Source organism: Cuculus canorus, chromosome 3, assembly GCF_017976375.1.
Source record: "Cuculus canorus isolate bCucCan1 chromosome 3, bCucCan1.pri, whole genome shotgun sequence".
Taxonomy (NCBI): domain Eukaryota; kingdom Metazoa; phylum Chordata; class Aves; order Cuculiformes; family Cuculidae; genus Cuculus; species Cuculus canorus.
Window position 1 is genome coordinate 42,299,652 of NC_071403.1, and position 11,936 is coordinate 42,311,587.

At 38.6% G+C, this 11,936-nt stretch overlaps 1 long non-coding RNA gene across 1 annotated transcript; it reads left to right on the forward strand.

The window, feature by feature from the left end:
• Window positions 1–1,358: 1,358 nt before the first annotated feature.
• On the forward strand, window positions 1,359–11,373 carry LOC128851844 (uncharacterized). The gene is made up of 4 exons (XR_008449351.1): window positions 1,359–1,436; window positions 4,984–5,233; window positions 10,091–10,178; window positions 11,238–11,373. It is a non-coding gene; the product is annotated as an uncharacterized LOC128851844 (long non-coding RNA).
• Window positions 11,374–11,936: the final 563 nt, after the last annotated feature.

Genomic DNA, 11,936 nt, shown 5'->3' on the forward strand with positions numbered 1-11,936 from the left:
CTTCACTTGCTGTATTAGAACAAAGACAGAAAATAAGGAGATGTGTATGAGTCAAACGAAAGGTCCATATAGCCAGTGTCTTTCTCCAACAGTGGTCAATGCAGATAAATAAAGGAAAAGTATAAAACTAGACAAAGAAAACAGAGGCATTCTCCCTCTGCTTCACAATGAGATTTTGTGGTCAGGCGCCTCTTAAATCAAAAATGATATCTCTGTATATATCTCATATCTGATGGGATTTTCCCACAGACTAATGCAGAAAACATCTGAGTTGGGAAGGGAATTTTTTTGTTCAATCTACTTCTCTTGAAAATAGTTTGTGAAATGAGGACCTCAGTACTACTTCTTATAGTAGCAATTACGCTGTATGTTATGGCAAGGAACATTCTAGGCAGTAGTTAACAAAATTGAGAACACTTTTTTCTCAGTTGTAATCCAATCCATGCTTGGATTTTTCTTTTAGATTAAGTTTTAAACATCACCTTTTAAAAGAGAAAAGTGATAAAGAGAAAATTATTTGTCATATGTATCTTCTGTTTTTGAAAAAACCCTCTCTATACAGTCATCATTTGGAAGTACAGTTGGTCTCAATTTTGTTCTTGAAATATGGTTCAAGTCTACTTACTGAGACATTCTTTCCCAATACATATTGTTTTGATTCTGCAGCAAGGTGAATGGCATCTGAGTACTGCTTTCTGTTTACTGTTGTTGTTTGGTAGTTTATAACAGCAGTTACCTGCAAAACCTCAAGGCTGTCATGTCAAATCTTATCCTTTTGTGTTTCAAGTCTACAAGGTCTTCAAGACTGGTGACACCACAAATGGGCCAAAAGCTTTCTGTGTGATTATACCAGAATGCTCAAGGTTTTCCTGGATTATTTCAGTATTTAGGGATTATTTGGGGGGGGAAGGAGGAGAGAAGGGGGTGCCTCATGAACCTAGAAAACTCTAGTAGAGAAATGGTAATGCACGGTAGAGAAATAATAAAGTTAATCTTAGATTTACACCATCTGTACTAACCTGTATGTTGACGCTGCCACAGCATAAGATGATTCTTGTCTGCATAGACCAAAGAATGGCTGTTCATAGACCAAAGTTACCCTGTTCAGCTCTCCATTCCCAGACACAGTAATCTGTAATGAAACTCTATCATGGTTTTAAGATCTCCAGAATCTGGAAAAGAAAGAAAGTCCCTTCCTATCTGCTAATATTTCTTCTTGGTGCAATTATTTTTCCTTGCCGCTGAAACATCACTGATGTGGTACAGGAAAGAGGCTGAATTACCATTTGAACTACTGAACTGGTTTGCAAGTCATCATTAAATCTCTTGTCTTTCCTCCCCAGCTCTTTACTATGCTACCGGTCAATCTAAGGGAGACCTACCACAGCTGGAGTTAGCCATAGGTCAATTATGTGCTCTACGGAATAGCAGGCAATGTGAGTATATACACAGGTAAAAGTAGAAATAAATAACCAACACAAGAATTCCTTAACTTTGTTGTGTATACCCACACATAGAAAGTCAGTAAATACTGTTTGGTTCATCATGGAAAGCACGAGTCATGAGTTCTTGAGTCATCCACCAAGGAAATGGGATATCATAATTATCACAGTTACTTCATCCCTTTCTTCTGTTACCATGTACTACTCTGGCAACCTCCTTTCCCAGTTTCACAGCCTCACTATGAGGACAGCAACTGCTGTCCAAAAAGTTAAGATAGTTTGTACTTTGTAACTTTATTTTTCCCTCCTGTTTGTTATTATGGGACACAACATTTTGTAGATATCATCTCTAAAGTCACCCTGACAAATGGGTTTCCTTCCAGCATACACCATTAGTATATTTTACACTAATGTGAAATTTTCTAAGTTAGGAGGTACTGTGTTTTTTCATTAAGGAACACAAATAGAAAAACTTAGAAGCTTAGAAAAATAGGAAAACTAGGACAAAAAGTCAAAAAGAAATCCTTTAAAAATGTTTCAACTGCAGAGATCAATGGGTCTTAGAATAAAGGAAATAGATAGAAAGTTCAATTGTCCCTTAGTGAACCAAGATCAGATTTTCAAAAGGGTGTGGGAAGGTTGAGTTGAGATGCTCATATTCTTTATTCTATTGCTGAAAAAAGACAGATGCACTTGCAGTTATTTAGAGGACCCACATGGCCTCCTTTCAGTGCCTTGTCCCATTCCCCATTTAGGAAGCCCGTCTGCTTCCAGAGAGTGTCTACCTCTTCCAGAAGAAAATGGTAGGTACTTCTAGCTTCTCAGCATCCAGCTGACCACCTATAGCTTCTCCAAGCTAATGAAGCAGTATTCTGGCCTTGATGCTCTGAATCTCGCTTCAGTGGTACCTGAAAAGTAACCCATAGAAATTTCAAACATATTGAAACAGGGCAAATGCTCAAGTATTTCTGAAAACACAAGGAAAAGTTTGGTTACACAACACCTTCTGAAATCTAGCCACTGGTGGGCCATTGCTGGTAGTGGTGGCATGCAATTCTGGGTGAGATTTTTTCCAGTTGCTCTTCAGAATCAGACACTTCCTACACTTTGTCAAGTCTGGCTTTTAGACATTCCTAAAATACAGGGGGATCATGCAAAAATCTGTGCAATGAGGAACTTGCCTCTTGGTGAAAGGAACTCAAACTAAGTCCCTCCCTGAACAAAAACAGATGGAAAAACACAGTCAGACCACATCAGTGCTCCATGACCTACATCAAAACTCCCTCCAAAACATCTCCTAAACCATTCAAGAACCACATCAGAATAAACTTCCTATTGCTGAGATCTGTCAGACCAGAAGCTGACAAGCATTGGAGCATGACCCAAAAGTGGGTCACCAGAGGACACCCACTGGGCTTCATCCCACCAACTGAAACGGCAGTAAATCCCTGTGGTTGCTAAAACCAAACTGGAATTTTAAGTCCAGCTAGAAAGAATAATTCTCTCCCTCACCCACATCTTCCCTTCATGCTCCCAGCTGCCCTTGCTCTGGTTTCCATCTTCACTTGCCTGCTACAAAGTAGATGACCTGCTTTTCAGTTGCCCTCTCACCTTCTCGTTTTTCCTGTAGTACTGACAAAGTGCCTGTATGATCCTGCAGTACTATGAGGAAGTAATGTTGTCCTGGTTCTGAGGAACACAGAAAAAGCCCTATTCCATCCCTACACTGTCTTACTTTGTGAAGCAAGCAACTTCCAAGGTTCCTTACCTTGCAAACTCAGGCATAGCATTATTCCAGCATTTCAGCTCATATTTAAGCCACCAAGCCCATTCTGTTGCATGATTACATTTCCCTGCTTAAATGGTCAACTTCTCATAAAGTAGAGTAATGTTCATATTAGATATGACATTTACAATGCTTCTATTTTTCTTAAATGGGTGGAGGAGGATAGCAAATCTAGTCACATGCATGTAGCAAGAGTTTTCCATCAACCCTTAAGAATATAAATAAATAATTTAATGGAAAAGCTAAGAGAATTGTTAGGCCACCACTCAAACTGAGAAGTCCTGCATTAGAGACCTTTTTAGTATTTTAACAAACAGAGCTGGCATTTCTCTAATTAGTAATGGATTACCACAACATCTACATACAGGCTCTGCCAATGGAACAGATGGAAGATTTATTTTCCAATCTTTTCTTTATAGGAACAAATCAAGATGCAGATACTTTTACTTGATAATAGTTGTTTCAGTAAGTAACACAAGAAAAATGAGAAAGAATAAAAATATATTAAGAACGGTTACCTGCCCAGAGTGTTTTGTCCCTGTGATAAGTGCAATGCAAGTAGGGAGTGAAAAGAATATTCCCGCCCCTCTCTACACACTAAGGAAATGGACGGATGACAGCACATGAGGAAACAAGAAGCCAATATTTGAAGCAGGGGTTTCAACACCAACTGTTATAATGCTTTTCTCTGAATATCATAGTATAAATCCCAAGGCAAATCTTGTTTGGTTGTGTGTATTAGGACTGTTGGCATCCTATTAGATTGAGTAGGGCAGGAATGAGTCATGGTATTTGTGTTATAAGCACAGAGAGCATTGTTGTTAGGTATGGTTCTCCAAAGTAGGAATGTAATGCAGTACCTAATGTTGCATTAATACTCTTTTCTCTAGTAAAGAGCTTTAGATCCTATTCTGAAGCGTGTCATAGGTTTTATGGTGTTAACTTACTGTGATATCCCTCAGTAGCTGAAGCACAGATAACATTATCTTACAGATAACAAGCATGCATGTGGATAATCCATTTAATTTCTTCCCTGAATTATCTCCTAGTAGTAAATGTGCTTAAAAATCCATCACATTTCTGTTGCTTTTTGCTCAGAAATCCATACCTTTCTTCTGATTAGCACTAAAACCTTTTGCAAATATTAAGATAAATAAATGTCATAGAATTATAGAAGGTTTGGGTTGGAAGGGACCCTAAAGATCATCTAGTCCCAACCCCCCTGCCATGGGCAGGAATACCTTGCCCTAGATCAGGTTGCTCAAAGCCTCTTCCAACCTGGCTTTAAACACCTCCAGGGATGGGACTTCCATGGCTGCTCTGGGCAGCCTGGGCCAGTGTCTCACCACATTCACAGTAAAAAAATATCTTCTTAATATCTAATCTAAACATCCCCTCTTTCAGCTTAAACCTGTTACCCTTCATCCTGTCACTACACTCTCTGATAAAAAGCCCTCCCCATCCTTCCTGTAGGTGAAAGGAGTTGTGAAACATTGCCTTAAAGGAATTTATAAGGGTATACTTTGCATACCTAACTTCTCTGTTTCACTACTGAGCTCTAGATGTCTACACCATAGAACTGTGGCTCCCTGTTCCTCTCATAGCATCTTTCCTGCTATATACACATGCTTGATGTGGTTTTTCTGGTGTTCACAAGATGTTTATGAGGCCTTGATGTGTTTTCTTGTATCACTGACATGGTTTGCCTGAGATTTATATGGATGTTTTTATTTGGGTTTGGTTTTTTTTTCACAGATGGACCTGTCTTAAATTCCTGTCGGCTGAATGGGTATATATTCATCATTGCTGGGAACAGCTCATGATTTCCTGGGATACCAAGAAGAGCAAGAAGAGTAAATTCAAGTTTTTAAAACATTCTACATTTGGAGAATGGCTTGAAAACACCATATGTTTTTACTGTTTTATCCAAAAGTCTACTGCTTTCTCAGAAGAATTCTAGCACCATCCACAAGCATAATGACACGTGCAACTCAATGCAATACAGGTATGTGTGCTACCCACCGACCATAGGGTAGACAGCTGACCCAGCAATTTGCCAGGTTACCACCATCTTCCTGTCATGCAAAGCATAAACAAAATATAAAAAAATTCTGAGGGACCCATTTTTCTCACTCTCTGGAGAACTGATTGCTAATCTCCTATGTTGAGAATTCCTGGGAGGGGGAAAGGTATTGGGGGCAGGAGGGGAGTGTTTTTTGGGGGGAAAGAGGGGTGGAGTCAACTCTGTTACATCATCTTTAAATTCCCCAGAGCAAGAATCAGGGAAAAATATCACATTACTGTTTCCTATATGTTTTCATTAGGTACTGGAGTGTCTTTTAGCTGTCTCCTGAAAGACCCTTCATATGCTCAGCGTAACCACTGAGGATTATTTGGAGCTGGTTTAAAGTAAAACTACTGTTACATTATGCTCAGTTGAGCAGATTTTCACTGAAGCACATTGATGTTATTTATTTACCTTCAATACTCAGATCTGGTTACGTTTGACATAAAGTATCCAGTAAGCAGGATTTAACCTGTAGAAGACTTACTCTGGTGTATTTAAACCCTAGAGGATGTCAGTATTACTGTATTGAACCATACCATACCATTTCCCTCCACTCCCCAGAACAGGCACTGTGCCCAAAAGTATCTTTGAGTTTGTATAAAATTGAAATGTCCGTTGTGCCTCTAAGGAAGTGTATATATATATATATACCACAAACACTGATCTATTTTAGACATTGGATCTGGCTCACCTTCATTTGATCTTGTGTCAGCTTTCATATCCCACTTCCTCTTGAATCTGTGCAGTATAACATAGCAGAAAAACCAAAGCTAGATACATAAGTATGACATACACAGCGTATTTTCAAAACACTCTTTCGTGCAAAGCCAGGCCTGACTGGTGGAAAGGCCTGATAGAAGGCTGTTACTTACCATATTCCAGCTGTTGTCACAAAAAAAATCATGCTGCTTTAAGTAAAGGCTAGTAAAATATCACATTCCTTCCATTAGCAATGAATTAAATGGTGTTGCGAAAATATTATAGAATGAATAATATTTGGGAGGATCTATTTTTTCACAAAGCAGCTGGACCTACAAGTTTTTCGGTTAACAGCACCATCTTGACATCTTTCGAAGTAGAGCATCATGGTTAATACCCAGGTGGCTGTTTTCATCCTTGCTCACTTCTTGCGACAGAGGCCTATTGGATGAATAACTTCAAAAGAGAGAGAAATAGAAAGCATAGAGGTAACACAGTTGATAAGTGTAGAAATTAATAGGCAGTGGATCAGTGATCTAATACATATTCATTGAAAGAGATGCTCTCCATATTTTTCAGATATCCACACTTCTTTCTGCACTGATCCAGTGCTGTGGTATTAGTGACTTCAAATGCATAAAATCCTGTTTTCTTCTCTCTTTGAAGTTATGACATGACCTCAAGGGGAAATGGGAAAGGCTGGTAGATCTTTTTTAAGGGTTATTGCAGGATTTGTAAATAAAATCAATCATTCTTAAGGTTAATTAGCAATTATATTTGCAAGTACAAAAATATGAAAAAGCACTGGGGTCTGTTGCAGAAGAAATGCTCATTAGCTTCTGCTATAGGTGTAGAGGTTAGGAGAGCAAACAGATCAGGCACATCTATTAATCCAGAGTTCATCTTCCTGAAAAAACAAGAGATCCAGCCAAACTGAAATTGATGCCTAGTGACTTCAATAGTTAGATCATAGTCTCATGACACAAGGCACATCATATAGTAAACTGAGCCGGGGCCAAGAATAATGAACAGAGATTTCATTAACTGAGATTCTGCAAGTTTCCAAATTTTACTAAATCATTTTAATGTCACCTTTTACCACCAAGTGGCAAAAATAATACAGTGAAAGCACTCTGTATTTGCAGTACTAGACATACCTAGCATACCCCCTACGCCTCTACAGAGCGTATAAAAATACAAGCAAATATTTGTAAATCAGACCAAATTAATTTATTCTTAATCCTTTCCAAGATTTTTTCAATAATAATCCTGCTGCTTTCCCTGGAAATTTTCTAACACACACGGAACATAATTATTTATAAAGCAATAGGAATGTACATGCAAACATACTGTACAAATGTGTAGAAAGTATAGGCAAGGTTATAATTTAACTTAACTAAAAGGAACAAATTCCAGTCCTGCAGAATACTTAAGTTAATACATTATTCTATGTAACAAACAATTTTGGTGTGCCACAATGCTTCAGTCAATGATGATTCAAGAATTTGGGAGCGATAGACTTACGGAGTTCGTAACTGTAGCAGAAAGTCTGTAGCTGCATCCAAAAACCTTTTCACACTACTCACCTCTGCCTGCTGCGCACATTTTCTTTGTTGGAACCTTTCTAGTCCAACTCCTGCGAAAGTGGATTCACCAGGAGAAGTTTGACACAGAGCTGAAGATTTTTTTTTACAGGAAGGAGGAGCACAAAATTTGACTGGGAAAAAAAAAAATCTACCATTCCAGTGCAAATAGACAAAGTGAGAAAAAATGTATATAAATACAATCCACGTTACAATAGTTTATCCTATTTGTCTCTGGAAACTGCACAAAGGATGAGCGGTAGACTGAGCATCTCCAACCTCTGTAACACTTTTCTGCCCAAGCCTGTGACAACAGTTCTATTCCACAAACACTTTGAGCAACTCTAGATGAGCTCTACCAGGAAATTTATGGTGGGCCTTATAGGAAGTAAATGTTTCCATGTTTGGAGCAGCCTACTTCAGTCACCAAAATCAGAAGAGTCTGGAAACTGCAAAGAACAAACACATACATAAACAATTGACTAAGCTATTTCATAAACGGAAACTGAGAAAATGCTGAGTTAAGTAATAATTAGGGCTTTATCCTCTATAGTCAAATTGTCAGGTTTTCTGTGAACTCTCTGCTCTTTTCTGAAACCGTATTCATGAGATTAGTGGTACTGCTTTTAACTGGTATATTATAGGCAACTGTACTGCCATCTGTCCACACAGTGTGCAGGGCAGGGAGGACAGGCACATGATGATGAACTAAGGTGGTAAGTCAGCAAACAAATCCCTCCCTGGCACACTGAGACCAGTCCCCAGTAAGAACACTGTAACTTGGAGGGTGAAAAGGTACCTGAGATGTCTAGTTCCTTTTGAAGGCACTCAGGTTCAAAGAAGAGCAAAATACTTGTGGAGAAATACACTCTCTATCCATACCTCGTGTGGTGTCAAAGTAGGATCTGTTCTTCACTTCCATGTTTAAAATGCAATGACAGTAAACAACAGGGAAAGGTGACCTTTCTGTTTACAGCATACCAGGCTCACGTGCCAGATCTGGCAGAAGAATTTCACTACACAATATCTGCATCGTTGGCATGGTAGCATATACAAACAAAAGATTTTTTTTCACTTTTAAATTGTCTTCTCTGTTTTTCATTTAGCTGACTTTTGTTCATGTAAATTATGTGTCTAATTATATATAACTCAAATACAATTATATATTTCAAATTCATTTCCTTGAAATCAGTAACAGTATCATTAGGAATAGTAAGAAAAATGTTCCTTCACTTGTGAGGAAAGAAGCCCACAACAACTGCATGACACCAGTAATGACACAGTGTTTTACATTTGAATATACTTACGACCCAGAAAAGCAGCAATAATGGTGCTATAGATAATTGCATTGTAAGCACAATAAACATGTTACTTGGAAACAACTTAATTGTTTGACAAAAGCACATGACATCTATAATGGCATTATTCATGAATTGATGCCAAGCCTCCACTTCAGTATTGGAAGAACTTTATGTCCAAAAATGTCTTTTATACATTCAGTGATAATCGATATTAACATTCAGAGTAGTGACTCAAAACTTTAAAGATGTCAAATATTGTGAAAAACTGTAAAGTCTGGATGCTTATGACATCTCTGTCACAAAGCCATCTGAACTTGATGCATTTACAAATCTGGGCTAGAAATACCACAGGAATCAATATTGCCATAAAAGAAACACTGTCTTATCTCAAAAATTGCTTACTGCAATATATCTTTCTCTCACTGCTTATTCTCTGAACCATGTGCTAATGCTAAACTAACCTGTCTTTAATCAACATTTTTATTATTTATAACCAGAGCCAAATTAAAATTAAAAGCAATCAATGAGAACAACAGAGCAAGTAAATCTCCTGATCTATTACTCTGCAATTCAACCTCATTTTGATATATGAACCTATACTACTTCTGAACTGGCATCTTTTCCTGTGATCTTGGATATACCCGACATTCCCACATATAAGCTTTTGCACATATGTTTATTCTGCAAGCTGTTTCTAAGCTTCTCTTTTTTCAGCTTGAAAGAACAGCTGTGTTTATGCAAACAAGAAGAAACAACACCATGTGGTTTACACCTGTACCTGGAATTTGCTGTTGAGAACTGTCAACTGACTTGACTAAAACAAATCCATAAAACAGTAAATGTGATATTGTAAACATTGTCAAATTATGAGTGAAAACCCCATTCCTGCCTGTGAGACAGATGATCACAGGCAAATTCACAGTTAACTCTTACTCTTAGTAAACCTCAAGGACACCTGAACCTTCTGTGAAAATCAACAGTGCCAAGCTCAGACTGCACCCAATGTTGTTCCTGTAGGTGAAACAACCACAGTCCTGGGGATTCAGGCTTGTCAGTCAATTACCATATAACACACTTTTCTTTTAGAAACAGTTTACTGATAAACCTGTGCCCAAATGTTCAACATGTTCATGTTCAATAATGCTGGTCTGCTGGTCATCATTTAGTCAGGAGCCCTTCAAGGCACTCTGTTCTCTTTCTCTCTTACCTAGCAGGTTGCTTGCAGTGGGACACGGGTATTTGTGGGTTGCCACACAACAGACTGAGTCTCCTATCAAATTACAGCTTTTAGTCCACAAGGTGAGTGTGTCAGTTCAGTTACATCTTAGTGTGTTTTCCATGCGAGCTGTGATATTTAACACTGGGTCCACTTGGAGGATCCTAGCAGGTCATAATTAGAAGGACAGTGCCCTGCCCAGGAGCCCACCACCCAGGAACAATGGGCACACTGCAGCCTTCCTCGGGGTAGTGTTTCCAAAGATCTCTTTGATCTGATTTATGCCTATGGAGGCACACAGTAAGAGGCCCACTGCAATGTTTGCATAAGTGGACGCAAGGACAGAAAGTCTCTTTGTTCCCTGCCCTCCCCTGCTCCCTCACTCAGCTTTCAAATGTAGGTGCTGGACGCCGATGGCACTTTTTTAGCACCTACAATGACATGATTGATGCACTTTAAGATCAAACTGGGTAGCCTCTTTGCCAGACTGAGAAATTTTGTGTAAGGTCTCCTGTAAAAATTCAATGAATGATAAAAGTTCAAAGTGGTTTCAAATGATCTGTACCTCATGAGGAAGCCTGCAAGTAAGCACATTGGAATTTCATTCCTTTATATGCCACCTACAGTATCATGGCACCAAGCAGTCTGAAGCCATCATCTTGTTATGATACTGTACTTTCAATGTCTTTTCCAAAGTTCTTTGCTGCCTTAAGAACTGATCTGCATCCAAACTTCAGAATTTTTTAATCTCAGTGTTAGCAGCCTGAAGTGAGCTGTACTTTGTTTTTACTTTACAGTAAGGTCAGAGAGTGCACAGCTACTAGATCAAATTAAGAAGTAACAACTAAGGCATTTCATGCTCAGAAGAAACTCTCTATCAATGTAAAAATAAAAAGGTCATAACTTCCAAATATTTACTCTTAATAATCTTTTCATCACCATAATTTCTGAATTTATATTCCTACCCCTTTTCTAAAAGACAGGACTGAAGGCAAAAAGACTGAGATTGATTGCTCCCTTCAGACTCACCTGGCAAGTCACCTACATTGCAGTAAATCTCTTACTTAATGACTGTTTCTCTAATTATTAAGTGCTAATTGTTTCTAAATTAAATAGATAAGCTACCATTTTTTTCTTAACAGGTAAAGAGAGAAAAGTTATACTTCTTTAGCTGTACCTTGTTGTTTCATCACTAAAGGCACCTTTCTCATCTCTCACTGGCAATAAACTTAGGTACCACTGTACACTCAGAGCCTCCCATGAAAGGGGTGCTGTGCCACTGTGCTGGACAGGGTGCTGGAGAACAACAGGAACAGGTGGATGTAGGACACTTGTGGCTTAAATCATCCTGAGTATGAATAGGCAGGAGAGAAGTGTGTGTGATCCTGGGAGGCCGACTGATTTTCAGCTTGAACATCAGTGCCACTGCTAACCCTAAAGAAGATTTGGGCTGTCATTCCCTGGGTGAGAGGAATCTTAAGACTTTAAATCAGTAACTTTTTCTTTCAATAAATTTCTTATTCAACTGTCAGGTGTATTTCCAATTAAAATAAACTTGGCATTGGGGTAACAGTGAAAGATAATCAAACAGGCTCACCAACTTGCAAAACTCCACCCTTTCTCTTCATCAACGTACTCTGGACAGCTTGAGCCTGATGCCACTCTAAGTGTTCCTGCTACCAAATACTGTTTTCTTTCACTGTCTCACATTCCTCTCTCTCTAACAATAAGGTTGGTTTACCTGATCTCATTTAAGCATAGAATTGTTCTGCTACCTCCACATACCTACAAAAAGAAACCACAATGGAAAGAGATGTTGCAAAGGAAAGCAGAGAGGAAAA